The sequence below is a fragment of the Mus caroli genome, unplaced genomic scaffold (genome assembly GCF_978045245.1).
Source record: "Mus caroli unplaced genomic scaffold, Mus_caroli_1 scaffold_1, whole genome shotgun sequence".
Classification (NCBI taxonomy): domain Eukaryota; kingdom Metazoa; phylum Chordata; class Mammalia; order Rodentia; family Muridae; genus Mus; species Mus caroli.
In genome coordinates this window covers 192,421,652-192,434,134 of record NW_028227256.1, presented here as the reverse complement: position 1 = coordinate 192,434,134, position 12,483 = coordinate 192,421,652, and the positions used below count along the sequence as shown (strand labels likewise).

At 47.2% G+C, this 12,483-nt stretch overlaps 1 protein-coding gene across 1 annotated transcript in view; it reads right to left on the bottom strand.

Moving 5' to 3' along the window:
• Plxna2 (plexin A2) overlaps positions 1–6,663 on the bottom strand; it is a 194,176-nt gene extending 187,513 nt beyond the window's left edge. Inside the window, exon 1 of the mRNA XM_021173227.3 lies at positions 6,071–6,663. The gene's annotated coding sequence lies outside the window, so the exon portion shown is untranslated. The remainder of the gene's footprint in view (positions 1–6,070) is intronic.
• Positions 6,664–12,483: the final 5,820 nt, after the last annotated feature.

The following is a 12,483-nucleotide window of genomic DNA, read 5'->3' as shown; positions in this document are numbered from 1 at the left end:
GGGAGGTAGAATTAAATGGCTCCTACTAATAGGACCCTGGATTTCTCAGGCACCAGCCAGTTCCTCCCAGAAATCTGCCATGCCTGAGTGACACAGGGTACAAGCTCTGAACAACAACCTTCTTCAGGAAGGGATGGAGGCTAGTCATGGCTAACCCCACCCTGCCTTCTTTGCCTGGTGCCTGGGGGTGTGTGGTTGCGCAGTTCTCTCCCTCAGCTCCAGACATTGCGGTTGTGGTTCCTTGAAGGCAGAAGCTTTTGCCCTTCTATCCCTGGGCTTTGAGTTACCACATTTTTGGCAGCACACAAGCACAAGATCGATCTGCACCTATTTAAATCTGAATGTGTTCTGATTCCTGCTTTCAGTGTCTGTGTGGCTTGCCATAAGGGGCAGAAACAGTAGCTCAAATACTCAATGTTCTCTTAACATCCAAAGGAGAAACCAAAGCTACAATGTAGGCTGTTTAAACATAAAAAAGAAAGTCTGTGAGTCTGAGTCTTCAAGGTGGAGCAGGGCAGAAATGGGGCTTCCAGAAGGCTCTGGAAGCCTCTGAGGTGTGTGTGTTGTATGTGTGTTGTGTGCAAGTCTGCACACACATGCATGTTGGGGGTCATAGAGGGAAAAGAGTCATTTACCTTACCACATATTCAGTCTGTGCCCCAGGGCCCCTCCCCACCCTGCTTCTGAAAGACAAGTTGAACTTACTGCTCTTTCTCTCATCCTGAAAGTAATTTCAGGCAAGGAAAAGCAGGATTAAACTTTCATAACCGGACACATTTATCTTGTTTTGCTCCTTTCTTTCCCTATGTCCTCCCTCCACTCCACTCTTGACCCTTGGTAAGTTTAAGCCAGAGGGAAGCTGAGATTAAATATCAGGGGATGGTATCAGATCTGGAGGGACACTGATCTCTGATTCCCTGCCCATCCCCAAACTTCAATATTTTTCCATCTACTATTGTACAGTTATTATCTCTGTGGATGAGAGAAGCCTCTGCACTCTGTGCCTGTTCTCCCTCAATATTGTCCTCCATTGAAATGAAAGGGGGAATTAGAATTCAGAGACAGGCTCCCAGGGAGAATATGAAGACAAAGATTAAGTCAGTGATACAACGTTGACATGCATTTAGTTCCTGAAAGGTCTTTTTTAAAAAAAAGTCTCCCTCGGAGCAGTGTTGCCACTGCTGAGACTGGCTGGAAATCCACATTAGGGAGTGAGAAGACAAGCAGGCCTGTGACAGGGACTTGGGGATGGGCCAAAATTTTACTTGCTGGTTTTAAAAAAAAAAAGGCAAGAGTCTCTTGATGAGACATCCAGGACTGAACTGCCTGCTGACTTGAATATAACATCCCTTCCCCTAGCCACCCAGACATGAACTGTGTGGGTTAAGCCTCTCTCAGCCCCCTAAACCCAGACAAGTCCTGTGGGGCTGGCCTCTCAGAGTTATATCTACACACACACACACACACACACACACACACACACACACACACATGCACAGGAACCTATACATTCCCTATGATGCTAGCCTCCCCTGTAAGCCTGGTGAACATTTTATAATGAAGCTGACCCTTACTTCTCGGGCCCTTCTCTCCCCTAATCTCATTCCTCTGTGCCAAACAGGGGTGAAAAGTTCCAGCTCTGCCCTCTGCCATTCCAGTTGTGGTCTCTGAGCAGTAATGGCTGGGGGTTTCTGCCCTCTGCCATTCCAGTTGTGGTCTCTGAGCAGTAATGGCTGGGGGTTTCCAGTATAGCCCCCCTCCCCCGACTCCCCCCAAAAAAGGAAAAAAAAAGCAAAAAAGCCAGTATTTCAGAACCTGTGGTTTTGAAGAGTCCCCTCTAGTGGAGAAAACCTGCTACTTTGGCTTCCTGCATCCCAGAGCCTCAGGCTCTGAACTCACTGAAGGAGCCTGTGCCTGGGGCTCAGTCACTGGCTCTCCCATCTCAGTACACTGTCAGTATCTTTATCTTCCCTGTGTTTCCTGCCTGTCTCTCTGTTTATCTGAGACCTTGTCTACATCCTGACTTCTATTATGGCAAGTGTGCCTTCATGCCTGTATCTTGAGCTACATGCTCCATCTCTACCTGCTTTTCTGTGGAGTTCAGCAAGGCAGCTCTGATGAGCCAAGTACTTTGGGAGGACCTCCTATCAAGTGATCTAACCTCAGATATCTAGAACAGGACCACAGGCTAGAGCCCTTCAGAGTCTAGTGAACCAGTCTTTCGGTCGGTAGGAAGAACAAGAGGCTTTGTTCAAACTCCCTTCTCTATCCCCCTCTAACTCATTTTCAAACAAACTGGTCACTATTTGTACCCAAATTGCTTGGAGTTCCATGTGAAGCCAGACCTCTCAACTCTACCAGCCCTTGTCTTCTCCTCAGTCCCTGGCTGCACCCTGATATGTAAACAATTGGTAAAGCCTGGACAAATGGACAGGTAAGGAGGGGGTGCTTAAAGAAGAAGAGGGGAGAGTGAATGGGTCAGGTACTATGCCATGGACTATAGAAAGACAGCAGAGAAGGGCAATACCAACCACTCTGTTCGGAGAAGACTGCCGGAGAACACCTGCTGGTTCTCAGGGTTTCCCAGAGATAACCTGCCACCCAGATGAGAGACTAAGCCAGACCAAGTCAGGATAATGATTAACCAGCTGCTGGATCAGGGAACTTTCTGGAGGAGCTCAGTTGTAAGCCTTTCTTATCACCCTCTCTTCCTTCTCTCATCTCATACTAGAACTCCATAGGGACCTTATCCCCAACAAAAACGATTCTCGCTTCTATTCCTGCCCTCCAATTTAATATTGAGCAATGAGTCATACAGAGGTTCCATATGCCCATATACTAGGAAGTAGGGCCCAAAGAAGTCTGGGGGTTGAGCAGAGGAAAGGGGTGGCTTCTTCAGACCAGCCATTCCCAATAGGCGCAATGGGACCAGCTGTTTGACCCCAGTGGAACTGCCTTTCTTTTTGTCTCCACAGGGGGGTTCACCTTTAGAAATGACAAAAAAAAAAAAAAAAAAAAAAAAGCAGGGGATGGCACACCCACCCCTCATTTGCTCTAATCAGGCATGAAATCTTTGTAACTAAGTGAAAAAACTGTTTCCCATAAGGGAATCGGTTCCATTCATCATTGTTTGAACTGAGCATATGTGATGGGGGAGAAACAGAACACTCACATAGAATGAATTGATAACAGACAGCCCTGGGGGGAGGGTTAACAATAGGAGAAAGGTAGTGTTGGGGTGCTGTACATATTAGCTGTAAAAACTTCATCCAGCACCTCAAAGCCCACTTCTCTTGCTTTCCTGTAGGCAGTCTTGGGATGCAGCTAACAGACTGTAACACAATGCTCCTGTCTCTTTATGATCTGCATGGGGTTAGGAGGGGGGTTGGCTCTGGTTGCCTCTCCATTTGCCATAATGGACAGAAGTATATTGTACCCTACTCTCTCTGTGAAGAGACAGCTGTGTGGCAATGCAGGAAGACAGCTGGGGAGGGGGGACTGGAAACAGGAATTGCCTCCCCGACACCAAATCCTGTATCTTCCAGAGGCAGTCATAGAAAGCAAGGTGGAATAGAAACCATAAGGCTCCACAAACAGTGATGACTCCAGCACCAGAAATATTTCGGGATTGCTTGTGCTGGCAAGCTTAAAGCTCCTGCCAGCTGCTGTCCTGTGTATTTAAGCATGTCACTGGCTTCCCCTCCTGCTCCTGTGTCTCCTTGCCCATGAAATAAAGATTAGCTGAATAATCAGGAGTATTTGTAAGCAGGAGAGGGGGCCTAGTAGAGGCTGTTCTTTGAGGCTTCCCAACCTTATTTAGAGCACATAACTCCTGCAAAACAGATGCTGAACTTAACCATCTACCACATATACAACTTCTCTTGGTCAAGGATGTTGGAGGGCAGTCCTTCATTGACAGTCTAGAGACAGGAGAGATGTTTGGAACAGCTCTGATAGGGACCAGCAGCCTTGGGATGGCATAGTCTTGAGTGACGGTCATATGTTATTATTGTCTGTTCTTCCTTTAGTCTTAGGCCAAAAGGCCAGCTGTTCTTCACCCCTGCCTGGATCCAGTCTGTGAGGGTCCTTGTCCCTATGCCCTGACAACAATGAAAATGGAACAGCCGAGAGACCCCCTTGCCTTTTTTTCCCTTGGAGGGAAAACTATCCAAGTCGTTGGCACTTCAGGGCTTGCTGCTCTTCAGCAGAGTGTCCTCTATAGATGGGTCAAAAGCCATATTCTTTTGTTTTTCAAGACTATTTACCCCCACGGTGCAAATTTTCCGAGGACAGTATGGGAACAGAGAGATCAGTCTTCACAGCCCCCTTTATCAACAGTTTTTTGGACAAGATTAACTGTGAAAAGGAGAAGACAGGTTCTTTAGGTAATACTAGTGGTAGTAGAGGCAAGTTGTGGGTTGGGTGGGGGCTTAGCACTAAGAGGAGGTGATGTCAGGTAGAAGACAAACAAAAAAAGCAACCTCCTGGGGTACGGGGCCAGATTCCACTCTGTTTCCTTGGTTCCCTGCCCTCTCTCAATTTTCCACCCCTAGGCCACCCAGCAGAGATCACAGGTAATTACTTCCAATGATGCTCTGTGGGGAGAAGAGAAGTTAATGAATTCTTCTATCTTCCTGCCTGGAGGTCAGCGGATGGAGGGCTGCTTGCAACTGTAGGAGTTTTCCAGGGTGATTACACAGAAAGTTGTGCATTTCAATTAGGAACAGCTGAATTCCTCCAGCCAGGGTTAGGCTCTTCTAGGAGCACTGGTTCTTACTGGAAAGCCCTAACATTCAGAGTCAGCCCAGAGGGAAGAATGAAGTTTCAAGATCTGGAAAGAGACTGAGTATGACAGGCCTGCTATTGTGTGGAATTGCAGAGAGCTGAACCTGACTCCAGGTCTGTTGAAAGCGGCCATCTCAGTATTGCCTGTGTTCTAGCCCAGATACTCAACTGTACAGACCTGGTCCACTGCAAGGATGGCTGTGTCTCAAAATGTCTAATCCCCCACAGATGGCCTTCAGAGACATCTGGTAGCCTCACTCCCCAAAGCCATCCACCTCTGTCTGTTGTGCATACGAGTGGCTAGAGAGTTAATCTGTCTGTGATCTTGGATCTCCACTGAACATTCTTGCCCTCAACAACTACTCGCTCTCCTTTCCAGATGGAGGGACTGACCTGTTCTCCCAAGTTGCGCCCCCCCCCCCGCTTTTTCTCCCTCTTATCTCTACTTGAGCTATTTGAAGAGGTAGCTCCTCCTAGGGCAAGGGTCATGTTAAACAGGTGGACATTTTTGAGGGCCCTAGGAATGACATTTTCAGCTTTTGACATATAGTTCAAGATGAACATTTACGAAGACTACCTATGAGTAAAAGAAACTGGAATTTTCTAAGATCCTATCACTTCGTGAGGTAGGGCAAAAAAGAGTACATGGAGGGAAATGAGCTTTAAGGAGCCTCTTGGACTCTGGACAAACTCCCACTTCAACCAGCACCACTGTTGCTCAAACCAAGGGGGCCGGCCCCAGCTGGGCACTATGCCATGGGGGATGGGGACAGGAACACTTAACCACAGTGCTTCCAAACCGTTCTCACAGCTTCCCGGAACACACGCAAAGGATGCCTTCTCCTTCCCGGTGATTCCCAGTCTACTGAACCACTGGAACAGCCAGCGGCCACCCGGGACTACACTGCCTGGTGAACGCCCCCCAACCGGCCCTGGGCCATAGTCGCTCCAGGCTATCTTGCTAGTGCCTCGGAGGCCCTCTCTGGGCTCCAACCCTGGGACGACCTCGTCGCTCAGGCGCTCCCCAGAGCTGCAGACAGCCGGCAGGTGCGCGCTATAAGCGCGCCACGGAGCGCCGGAACCACCAGAGCCGCTGGAGTCTATGGCCCGGAAGCCTGGACAGGAGACTGCAGCTGCGAAAGTGGCGGATCACGCGCGGATACTCGCCGCCACAACCAAGCCGGGGCCGGGGCCGGGGCCGGGACCCCAAGGGGACCTGGGGAGGCTGCGCCGGAGGAACCGCCGCGGGAGCGCGCTCGGGGAAAGGGCGGAGGGCGCTGCTTACCCAGCTCGGCAGTGTCTGTCTGTCCCTGCGTCCCCTCTTCGTCCGCTCGACTGGCGGTTGCCCAGGGCAGCGTGCGCCCAGTCCTGCCTGACGGGAGTCACACTGGCAGCCAGGTCCACATGTAACCCAGGATCATTAAAATCCTCGGCCCGCGCCGGGCGCTTGCCTGTATTCCTGGGGTGGCCCCCGAATGGTTCCTCGCGTCTTCGTCCCAGTCGCTTGTGCGCAGGGACCCGGTTGCGAAGGGGCGTGGGGTCCCGCAGGGTCCCTCCGGGGCGGCTCAAAGCCGGGTGTCTTCAGTTTTCTCCAGCACGACTTTCCGGGCTGCTCTGACATCAGCGATCCCGCGCTTCCTTCCCTTCTGCTCCTGGCTCGCTCGGCCCTATTTCCTCCAGGAACCGCTGCCAGCTCTGTCTGCGACCGGGCCCGTAAGCTCCCCGCGGCTCCACGGCTCACGGGTCCACCAGATCTGATCGCTGGTCTTCAGCTGAAGGATCCCGGCAGCTGCTCCCGCCGCCCCCGCTCGGCTCTGCGCGGACAGTGCTGCGCGCAGCGCGGCTCAGCTCAGCTCCGGTGGCGGCGCCCTCAGCCGGCCTCCTATATTACCGCTCAGCTCATTATCATAGAGGCCGCGTTAACCCCCTCCCCGCCCACGCGCCCCGCCCGCGCAGACCGAATACCCTAGCCTGTCCACCCAAGAACCCGGCAGAGCTACGGCTCTGCAGGCGTTCTCCTCGCTCAGCTTGGACCACCAGACACTGTCAGTAGTCAAGGGACCAGAAAGGTTGTACCAGAGTCTAGGGACTCATGTCTTAGGGCCTGGTAAGCCAGCTGGCTAGGCTTCGGGAGGGGATCAGAGTGACGAGAGCACCCCATCCCCTCGTGTGGCATCACCTGTCACCAAGCAAAGCCTCCCCTCCTTTCTCTTCACCTGTGAGCTAGGGGTGAGTGTGGAGGGACATGTATTGCTGATGGGCTTGAGATGGGGTGTCGGATTTCGGAACAGCAAATTTCTCTACCCTACAAATTCTAGAAAGCCAACGAGCTGTCAAAAGAGGTTTGAAATTATTGATAATTATTTCTACATTTTTAAGAGGAGTCTGGCTTTGCATCTCCGGTTTCCTGTTCCATTGGGAACGTAGGGCAGGGGCTGACTCGGGTGGGTGCTGTGGAAACCATAGTATCAGGAGCGTTTGCATTATCCAGACCCGCGAGCCCGCCTCGTACTGGAGGCAGAGGGTAATGGCTAGAAGATTAAGACAACTTTAATATCCCCAGAAAAGAGGATTTTTCAGTCCTGGTTGCTTCCGCGCTCACGGGTCTTGATTCCTTGGCTCGTAGTCTGTGAATTTGCAACCGCGGCTATGGCTTTCCCGCGAGGGCCTGTGCAAGCTATACCCCTGCAAGGTCTCAGGGTCTTCGAATTCCCCGATGGAGATTGAACACACCGAGTTTACTCAACACATCAAAGTGTCTGACAAACGTCCCCTACTGCCCTCTCGTGGCCATACTCTTCACCGGTATAAAAAGAAAAAGGGATGTGGGATGCTTCTGAAAGCATAAAAACAGTTGGCTGAATTCTCAGTAGCAGAGAGAGAGAGAGAGAGAGAGAGAGAGAGAGAGAGAGAGAGAGAGAGAGAGAGAGAGAGACAGAGAGAGACAGAGAGAGAGAGAGACAGAGAGACAGAGAGACAGAGAGACAGAGACAGAGAGAGACAGAGACAGACAGAGACAGACAGAGAGAGAGACAGAGACAGAGAGAGAGAGGAAGAGGAAGAAGAAGAAGAAGAAGAAGAAGAGGAGAAGAAGAAGAAGAAGAAGAAGAAGAAGAAGAAGAAGAAGAAGAGAAGAGAAAGATCACTTTCATCAACTATATTAGAGACACGGGATTTTGGGATGTAGGGTTGGTTGTTTGGTTGTTTGGTTGGTTTGGTTTTCTTCACTATGTATCTCTGGCTGTCCTGGAACTCCTTACTACAAACCATAGTGGCTAAGACCTCACAAAAATGTGCTTGCCTCTGCATCCCAAGTGCTAGACTCAAAAATATATGCTACCACACTGGATACCTGGTCCAATTAGCTATTCTTAAAAACAAAACATGGTTACCTCATTTAAAAACTCTTCAATTAATCAATTCATTACTTGCCTAAAATTTGTTTCCGGTAAGTTTCACTAGCTGTTGCCAATTTTGTCCTTTGGAGCCACAAAGAATCTGAATTCTGTGATGCACACCTATCTTGTCCTTTGAATTTATGTAACATTTATTTTTGATAAAATTCCCAGTGATTCTCACATTTATTCTTCCTCTATTATTGTTTATGTCTGCATGTGAGTGTGTCTTCTTCTCTCCTTACCCAAATGATCGTTATCCTTTATTTCTGAGTACGCTGGATTTAAGGCACAATTTGTTAAGGAAGATAAAGGGAAGGTGCTCTCAGATTCTGTTACACTTTTGCCATGTTTTTAATGAGAGGAACATCAGTCTAGCCAGCTTCACCTGAGACCATCCTTAGTAGAGCAAGGTAAGTGATAAAGCTCTTTGTTAAATATAGGGCCTTTAATTCTAAATCAAGTGCTGTATGACTATGTGTGTGTTGGGGGTGTTTTATCTCTTGTCTCTTCTCAGTGCCTCAATTTAATCTCATTTTTGAGATGATTACAATACAATTTAAATAATTTCAGTTACATATCCCCACCCCTGTGATCTAGAAATAAACCCTTAAATAAAGAATGGGGGGTACATTAAATGAAAGTGACTCCTCCACATATACCCATCCTGTTCTTTTCTCCCCACACTTGCCCTGCCTGTCATGAATAAAGGAAGAGAGAGGGAGAGTGTGGGAGAAAGAACACCTACAGACAGATCACACTGCAGGCTGGGTGACATGATGCCACCCTACTCCCACATTGCCACTGAGCATCATCTGAAAATGGAGCCAGTACAGGATATGATTTCAGAAGCCTAATCTATGAGGTACCTGGAAGCAGCACCCTTGTCTTTCCTAGGTGACCCCAAGTTTCCCATTTCTAAGATGAGATTCTAACTTGAAATCTCCAGGGAGCTGGTATGTTAAAATCAGATGTGGAGGTATTTGAAGAATTGATAGTATCCTTAAATTGGAAAGCTGTTGATATGAATCTTATTAGCTGTTGTGTGACAAAACTTTTCATAGGGAGATGCAACACACATCTACTCACTCCAGCTCAGGATCTCTTGACAATCCAAAGCACAGACACTACCAAAGTCCAACTTGGTGAACCAATGAGTTTTGTTGGGCTTACTGACAGGAGTATGAGAGAGAGGTGACTTACAGACAGAAATTACTCAAAGCAGCTGCATCACCAAGGTCTACTCCAGCATAGATGGCAGCTGGGAAAGCCTGGAACACAGTGCACAGCCTGCAGCAGCCCAGCAGGTTGAGAGTGTCCTTTCTAATCACTCTGGCCTAAATCTCTTCAGCACTCAGCTGGTTTGAGTCTTTGCAGCTCAGTTTCCTCCCATCTGAAGCAGGCTCTCTCGGCTTTTATTGCTTACTCTGGCAGACAGACACCTAGTGGATCTGGTCAGCTTCAGGGTCTTCCTGAAGCTTTTTTGAGTTATTTACCTTCCTGCATAAGGAGGGTCCTACAGGATGGAATGTTTTTATTTGGGAGAAGACTGTTACACAACATTAGATAAGCACATAGTTACACTTTAAGAATTAAAATAATTGTGAGCTGGAGAGATGGTTCAGTGGTTAAGAGCACTGACTATTCTTCCAAATGTCCTGAGTTCAATTCCCAGCAACCACATGGTGGCTCACAACCATCTGTAAAGGGATCTGATGCCCTCTTCTGGTGTATATGGAAACAGCTACAGTGTACTCATATAAATAAAATAAATCTTAAAAAAAAAAAAAAGTTAAGATAATCAATAGAACCCATGAATGACACTGCTCTGGTGGCCAAGAACATGAGACAGGATAGGCCATGATGGGCCTAGGTGAAAAACCAAACACTATTGTTCTGCTCAAGGAGCATAGTAATAAAATTATTTCTACTGACATTCTGTTATACCATAGCACATATTAACTCACAGAGACTGGTAGCATGCACAGGGCCTGCACAGGTTCAGTTCAGATGGGGTCCCTGTCCTAAGAAGGGGAAGTAGACAGAAACTTCCACACCCAACAAAGAAGCTATCTCCAATCCTCATTCACTTGCAAATTAGAGCTGTTTGTATTCTAATGCTAATTGTGTCCCCCCAAACTGCTTGCATGAGAGGGTCTGCAGTGCCTTCTGGGACACATGCTCCCAATTAATTCTGATTGGTAAATAAAAATGAAAGCAGCCAATAGCTGGTGAGAAGAGAAAGAGGCGGGGTTTTGTGCTTGGGACCTTGAGGAGGAGGAGGAGGAGGAAGAGGAGGAGGAGGGAAGAGGAGGAGGAAGAGGAGGAGGAGGGAAGAGGAGGAGGAGGGAAGAGAGCAGAGCTGTAAAGAGACCAAGAGAATGCAGCCCAGAGGGTTGCTCAATTGGGTTTAGAGTCAAGATAGAACATAGACTCTATCAGAATTGTCAGTGGGAGGTAGATTTAGCAACATGGAGGCTAGGCGATGGCCAGCTATTGTGCTGCTTAAGGCATATTAAAATATAATGACTGTGTTTGTGTTTTTCATTCGGGAACATAAACCATTGAGGCGGGTAGTAATCCCACACTGGGATTTATTAAAAATATTATTACTACTGCAAAGGAAAAATTTGTTTTCTCCAGTGAAGCCTCATTGGGTATATTAACCATATTTAAGGGTAGTTCCCATGTCCAGCAGTAGATGGCCAACACAAAAGGACCTCAATAGTATTTTTGTAGACGTGTCTCATTTTGCTTTGTTTTTGTTCTTTTGTTTTTGTTGTTGTTGTCTTTTAAAGTTTTTTGTTTGCCTTACTGATCTTTTGCTTGTATAACATTTACTTCTGGTTTCTTAATGAGTTTTGTTTGTTGTGTGCCTTACTTTTTTGTTTTGTTTTAATTTTTTTTCTTTTTGCCCTTTTTGTTTTCTAAAGAGAGAGAGAGAAAGAAAGGATATGAAGTTGGGTGGGTAGGGAGTTGTAAAAAATTTGGTGGGAGTTGCAGAAGGGGAAACTGTGATCAGAATATAATATATGTAAAATTCAATAAAAAAGAATTAAGATCATCACTGTTGGCTCCTGAGTTTTACAGGTGACAGTAATGTCCATAGCCTCAAGCCTTTAAAGGTGCTGAGCTAACCTATCTAGACCATCATTCATTTGATCACAAAGTAATAAGAGCAACTTTATTATATTTCTTCCTTCAGTAGAACTGTATATGGTACATAATTATCTCTTTAGAACATTTACAATTTTAGTTGATACATAATAATTGTACATATTTATAGGGTGTAATGTGACATTTCACTATATGTAACATGTCATGATCAGATTAGAGTAATTAGCATATTGTCACCTCAAACAGTTATTATTTATTTTGCAACACATAATAAATTATTGTTAGCTGTAGTAGCCTTAACCATGCTATAGACTCTCCTATCCAGCTATAATTGTGACTTAGCCAACTCCTTCATCACCCTCTAGGTTCTGGCAGCCACTTTAGACTTTCTACTTCTGTGAGGCCTTTGCACATGTTTTTCTGTGCCTGACTTCACTCAGTTGACATAAAATGCTCTGAGTACATGGACTGCCACAAATGGGAGGCTTCCATTCTTAAGTGGCTGAGTGGCATTCTATTTTTCTGTATAAATAGCCAACAGACTCCAGACTCCCATGCTTTGCTGGCTTTCTGGGGATTCAAGTTCTCTTTATCTATCTGGCCCCCTGGTATTTCCTTCTCATCCTGCCCAGTTGATGTGAAATCTTAGCCCTTGGGGGACTTGCCAAGCTTGGGGGGGGGGGGGGGCTGCTCACGAGTGACATCTATAGTTCAACACAGTTTTAGGCAAGTGATAGGTATTTAATAAATACCCATCAAATAAAGGTTTTTCTAATCTTTGGAAATTGTTGCAAGTTCCAAGGAATTCTTACCCACTGTGCCACACAGTGATCTCTAAGCCTTACCCTGGCACAGTCATGAGTAGCTACATTGCTGTTCCTGTCCCCAGGCCTTTTCTTTCCCTGTCACCACATGACTGACATAGATAAGATGATGAGAAAAGTAAGAGAGAACAGGAGGTTATCTTCCAGGAAGAGACCAGCAAGCAAGCCTGTATGCTGGGGGAGGATGGTCTCAAATGGGCAGCTAGCCCATCCCTATGGGAGTTCTCTCTGTCATAACAGCAGCCTCAACTCCACACACAGATGCCAGTTTGGTAGCCCCTTGGATCATAGGAGGAGGTATTTTTGGTACTGGAAGTCAGCCACACTTTGGCAGGCTTTCTACATTAAGTCTGTTCCTCTGC